Source organism: Dromiciops gliroides, chromosome 6 (assembly GCF_019393635.1).
Source record: "Dromiciops gliroides isolate mDroGli1 chromosome 6, mDroGli1.pri, whole genome shotgun sequence".
Lineage (NCBI taxonomy): Eukaryota > Metazoa > Chordata > Mammalia > Microbiotheria > Microbiotheriidae > Dromiciops > Dromiciops gliroides.
The window spans coordinates 10,197,619-10,204,093 of record NC_057866.1 but is presented as its reverse complement, the minus strand read 5'-3'; positions in this window follow the sequence as shown (position 1 = coordinate 10,204,093).

Here is a 6,475-nt window from a genome sequence, read left to right as displayed (position 1 = left end):
TTTATCCACTGTGCCACCTAGCCGCCCCCAGACAAGGCTTTTTTTTTTTTAATTTTTTTTTTTAGTGAGGCAATTAGGGTTAAGTGACTTGCCCAGGGTCACACAGCTAGTAAGTGTTAAATGTCTGAGGCCGGATTTGAACTCAGGTCCTCCTGACTCCAGGGCCGGTGCTCTATCCACTGTACCATCTAGCTGCCCCAGACAAGGCTTTTTAAATGCAAGAAATACCCAGGATACAAAGGGAAACAATTATATTGACATACAGGGGGGAATGGTATTTTTATAAAAACATCCAGGAACTCAAGATGAGACTAAATGACCTCTGAGGTCATTGCCAGCTCTTATGGTCTAAGCTCTACTTTCAGGCTATTATAAGCTCTGACATTTCCTGTTCCAAGGGCCCTCCCAGCACTGACATCCCATATTCTTTTTTTTTTTTTTTGGTGAGGCAATTGGGGTTAAGTGACTTGCCCAGGGTCACACAGCTAGTAAATGTTAAGTGTCTGAGCCGGATTTGAACTCAGGTCCTCCTGACTCCAGGGCTGGTGCTCTATCCACTGTGCCACCTAGCTGCCCCAAGAAATATGATTTTGTTAGAATTTAGATGAAAAGATTAAAATTTTTTTGGGCTCTGAGCAGTTAAGGTTAAATTCACCATCTGAAGTTAGAGTGTTTCACGTATTCTATTTTTTTTTTTTAACATCCCATATTCTAAGGGCCCTCCCAGCTCTGACATTCCATGTTCCAAGGTCCCACCCCCCAGCCCTGACCTGAGGCCCCACCCTGTTCCAAGGGCTCTTCTCGCCAGACGGTGGCTATTGTGTGAAGCCAGTGGGCACGGGTCTTTGCCAGGGGTGGGCACTTAGTGGATGCCCGTTGAGAGTGTGTATTTCTGGCCACATGCTGCAGGGTCACCCCAAGGGGCTCTGCCAGGCCCTGGCTAGGGCTGTAACCCGAGAGGCAGTGCTGGGAAGTGGGCAGAGCTGGGGCCTGGGGTCAGGGGCAGGACCTTCTTAAGCTCCTAATCTGTGAAATGGGCATGATAACGTACAAGTGGCTGACTGCAGCCTTGGGGGAGGGAGTTAGCTCTCAGACCCCAGCCTCGGGTTTAGAAAGGGCCCCCTGCCCTTGCCCCTGTCCCTGCCCCCCCGGGTGACCTGGGCCGAGTCCCCCAGGGTCTCTGGGTCCTTCTCCCTTCCTTGGTTAAGGGCCGGGCCTCCACCTCCCCTCCCCCATGCCATGGGGCAGGGTGGGGGAGGAAGGGCTCACCCCGAGTAACCCCACGAGCCCTCCCTGTCCTACCTGCCTCTAGGGCCCCGAACTGGGAGGAAGAGAGCAGCTGCCTGGCAGGGGGCGTGACCCGGCTCAGCCCCTCGGAGCCACTTCCACCAAACAGTGACACCAAGAGGCCAGAGGGGAGAGAGCAGGGCCCTGGCAGCCCACCCCTCATGGCGGGGGGGGGGGGGGGGGGGGGGCGCTCTCCCTCCCAGCCTCCGGTTTTACACAGGGGGAAACTGAGGCTCGGGGCTGCATGTGGGCACCCACAGGGACCCAAATGAGCATGGAAAGGTTTGCCAAGCAGCCCCTCCCTGACCTCATGCATCCTCCCAGTAACCCTGCTGGGGAGGCTCGATTTTTACACCCATTTTACAGATGAGGGAACCTACGCTCAGGCAGGTCAAGAAAGGCCACAGGAATATATATAACCTATATCGGATCGCCTGCTGTTTAGGGGAGCGGGGGAGGGAGGGAGAAAAATTGGAAATTGGAAATCTTATATAAACAAATGCTGAAAACTATCTCTACATGTAACTGGAAAATAATACAATATTTTTATTTTTTTTAAAAGGCCACGGGAGATTTGAGCCCAGAGCTTCTTGGCCCCTGACCCAGGCAAGCCCTGTCTCCGGTTTTGTTATTATTGTCATTATTGTTCCTGTTACCATCATTACTGCTATGATTATAATCCCTGTTGTCATTATTGTTATTAATTGCTAAATTAATTATAAATATAATATAACTATAAATAAATTAAAGTTGAATTGGTAAATTATTGATAAATTATAATGAATAATTATACTTGATAGTAATTATTTATTTAGACCTAGTACTTCAAGGTTAACAAAATGCATTCTTCACAGCAATCTCAAGTGAATGACTTAACCCCGCTGTTCCTCAGTTTCCCCTTCTGTAAAAGAAAGGCATTGGACTAGATGCCCTCAGAGGTCCCTTGAAGCTCTCATGGCCCTTGGCTGTGAGGTCTAGGAGGCTGCTGGGACCCCATGGTGGGGTCTGCTTATTTGGGCTCCAAGGGCTGGGGGGGAGTCCCGGCTCTGTCCCTTATGCCCCACATAACCTCATCAGATAGCGGCCCCCCTCCAACACCCATCCTGGGTGCTTTGGAAGGGAAGCCCCAGCCCTGGCCACCCACCAGCCCCCGTTAGGTGCTGTCTCCTCCTTAGCATGTAAGCTTCCTGAGGTCATCGACTGACCCCCAATGAGGAGGACTTAGAGAAGAAGCACTTCCTTCCTTCCTTCAAGGCTAGCTTATATGATGCACATCCCTTTACATACACTGACTCCTTGGTGCCTCACAACAATCCTGGGGCCATATTTAAAGAGGGGTCCGGCATTCAATAGCGTTTCTGTGAGAGTGAAGCTGGTGTGCCCAGGGTAAAAGAGAGCTGTTCATAGAGACTTCCCCTATGACATTTATGTAGAAACAATGATAAAAATGCTGGGTCAGTGGTTAGAGCATTAGGCCTGGAGTCAGGAAGATCCGAGTTCAAATCCAGCCTCAGACACTCACTAGTTGTGTGACCCTGGACAAGTCACTTCACCCTGTTGGGCTCCATTTCCTCATCTGTCAAATGAGCTGGATAAGGCAATGGCAAACCCCTCCAGTATCTCTGCCAAGAAAACCCCAAATGGGGGTCTCTTGTTGCTTTCAAATGACAAAACAAGTCCCCCGAACTCCTTCTACACCTCCCCAAGGAGAACTCTAAGAGTCAGATACAACTGAATTGAATTGCTAAAAGCAAAGCAACAGCAATAATGTGCTTTAAGGGCACTTAGTGTTTAATGCCACACTCGTCATTCACCAGGAGAAAAGTAAATATTTTTCATTCTAACCAGCTATTCGTTTTCATCCACTGATTAGCAACTGAAGGTAGGAAATTAATTTTCATCTCCTCAGCAAGATGGTAACATTCTTCCTCCCCCCCCCCACCCTTTTCCACCACATATTTGTGTAAGTGAGCATTTTCACTTTATTCTGGCTTGAAATCAGAACAGGGAAGAAACTTGATGCGGAACCAGATTTAAGATTGTCTGGTCTTGTGGCAGATATTTCAACCCCCTTTTTCAAGTTTTAAAAGTATGACATTGAAATTGTTTAAACAGGATTCTTCTATTACACTAAACGCCTTCCAAGTTGTCACTTATTTCATTTAAAATGTTTTTCTATCCCCCAAAATTTGCAAAAGAAAGAAATTCAATCTGAAGTCTTGCAGATAATAGTCAGCATAAGAGATCTTAACCGGGTTCCTTCTAATTCTTACAGCATGTCCTACATAAAGTATTCATAATTACTTGATGAAGAGGTTTAGACTTTGATTTTTAGAATTTTCATGATTATAAGTAGTACAACATTTTATAATGATGGTTATATAATGTTCATTTTAATTTGGAGATGGGGGGAAGGCAAAAGTTGTTATTATAAGTGCTTAAAGACTAAATCTAAAAGAATATTACAAATAGTAAATTGAGGGTCACCTAGGTGGCACAGTGGATAAAGCACTGGCCCTGGATTCAGGAGTGCCTGAGTTAAAATCTGGCCTCAGACACTTGACACTTACTAGCTGTGTGACCCTGGGCAAGTCACTTAACCCCCATTGCCCAGCAAAAAAACAAACAAAAAAACCAAATAGTAAATTGAATTACCCTGGTTGTCCACGGCAGTTTGTGGTGGTGTCGAACGGGATTCAAGGAACAAACAACAGCCTTGGAGTGCCCATAGACAGTAAATGCTTAATAAATGCTTGTGGGAGACAGCTAGGTGGCGCAGTGGATAGAGCACTGGCCTTGGAGTCAGGAAGACATGAGTTCAAATTCGGCCTCAGACACTTGACACTTACTAGCTGTGTGACCCTGGGCAAGTCACTTAACTCCAATTGCCTCACCAAAAAACAAAACAACAACAACAAAAAATAAATGCTTGTGGTCCTAACTGTCCGGTTTCAACAGCTTTCCTCTTGCGTAGAATTCCGAAGCAATGACTTGTGGGAGGAGAAGGTGCTTTCTGTTACTTCCTCTCTGGGCCTTCCCTTTGGGATCTTTGAGCACTAGAACTGGTGGAAGAGGTGAAGGAGGGACAGGAGGGGGCTGGATCCGTCACCTTATGACTGACTGGGCCATCTTTCATAAGGACAGTGGAGGCTGCCCTCCCAGAGGCCGGGCCCATCTCTCCCATGATGGGGCTATCGAGTATATCCTTGCTCTAGGTCTCAGATTTAGCTTTGAAGCCCCCCGGAGCCAACCTCCTGGCTCTGAAGCTTGCTCCAGACTCAGTCCGAGGGTGAATGGGCACTCAGGGTCTGGGGTAGCAGAGGCTGGAAGGCCATTACTGACATGTGGGGGCAGGCCACATCCTTCGTGGGACTGGCTGCATGGCCCGGGGGAGTCTCCAAATCTCTCACAGGACGACACTGACCAGCAGAGGCAGATGGAGTTGCCTCTTGACCAAATGTGCCCTGAACTTTATTAATTTTTTTTTGGCAGGGCAGTGAGGGTTAAGTGACTTGCCCAGGGTCACACAGCTAGTAACTGTCAAGTGTCTGAGGTCAAATTTGAACTCAGGTCCTCCTGAATTCAGGGCCAGCACTTTCTCCACTGCGCCACCAAGCTGTCTACCCCCCCCCACAGGGCTTTGGATTGTACATTCTCCCCCACTGGCCCCTAGCTCCTAAACACCCCTCACTTATGGCCTGGCTCCCCAAGGCCGGCCCCACCCAGGACAGAAGGATGCTTGTGCAGGAGCAATGGCTAGCAGGTGAATCCGGCCTTGAGGCCCAGAGATGGCTGGCGAGCAGGGAGGGCTGCTCTGGAGGAGGCTAGCCCAGGATGCCGAGGGAGGCGAGTCTCCTCCCTCCTGGGGAGAGCCCCAAAGGTAGCTGAAGTCCGGGCTTTCCCGTAGAGAAACTTCCTGCTTCCCTGGGTCCCAGAGGAGTCAGCAGCTTCACTTCCTGTCTCTCCTGGGCCTCCCTCTCCGGCTCTTGTGCGCCATCAGATAGGGGCAGCTGTGACTCCAGGCCTCCACCGGCTCCTAGCTAGAAGCAGAGGCTCTGGACGGGAGGCCAGTGAGCTTGTCCCTATGGGACAGTGACTCCCCAGACAAGGCACCCAGCCTTCTTATTGTAGCCCCACCCTACAGCCTGGGGGTCCTGCCCCCAAGGGCAGAAGGATGGGGGGAGGCACTTATGTCTATTGATTGTTTAAATGTTGATTGATTGATTAAGTGCCTACTATGTGCCAAGCTCCCCCCTCCAGAGGCAGGCCCTGCCCACACAGAGCACAAAAGACCAGAAAGCCCAGGCGGGACAGACCATCGGTGAGGAGTCTGGACGTTCCAAGGTGAGGGGGCCCAGGGGCTGAGCAGAGGGGACCCCTGGCTCCCCTGTTGTTATTATTATTATTTTTTTTTTTTTTAGTGAGGCAATTGGGGTTAAGTGACTTGCCCAAGGTCACATGGCTAGTAAGTATTAAGTGTCTGAGGCCAGATTTGAGCTCAGGTACTCCTGACTCCAGGGCCGGTGCTCTATCCACTACGCCACCTAGCTGCCCCCTTGTTATTATCATTATTGTTCCAGTGAACCTAGAGCCCAGAGCCCAGCTGTTGGGCCCTGGGGCTCCATCCCTGGGCTCCTAGATGGCCAGTCATGGAAGAGCTGATTTCTGCCCAAATGGGCATGCCAGCTTGTTCCCTCAAACCAGCCAGCTCCAACAGCCAGAAGACCCCCAACTCAGAGGCAGATGGAGCTGCCTTGGCCTCTCTCCTAGCTGTGTGACCCTGGGCAAGTCCTCTGCCCTAAGCCTCAGGTTCCTCAGCTGTAAAAAGGGATCCCCGTAAACAGAAGTTAAGTGACTGATCCGGGGTCCCACAGCTAGGACTTGGCAGGACTTGAACTCGGCTCCAGGCCAGGACTCTACAGTGGAGGCCTGGCCGGCTGGGTAGAGACAATGTCTTACAGATAAGTAGGTAATAAGTGGGTATGATAGGGAGCCTCAAGGCCTCTTGAAGGAGGCAGCCCTCCTGGTGAGGCCTGAAGGTGACTGAGTCTGCTGCTGCCTCCGGAGTTCTGTTCTTTCTCTGGTCCCAGCTCCTCCCCTGATCTTTGCCCACTTTATTTCCTCCCTTGGTGAGCATCAGAGAGCCAAAGCCATGGAGAAGATAGTGCAGATGGGGGGACATGGCAGG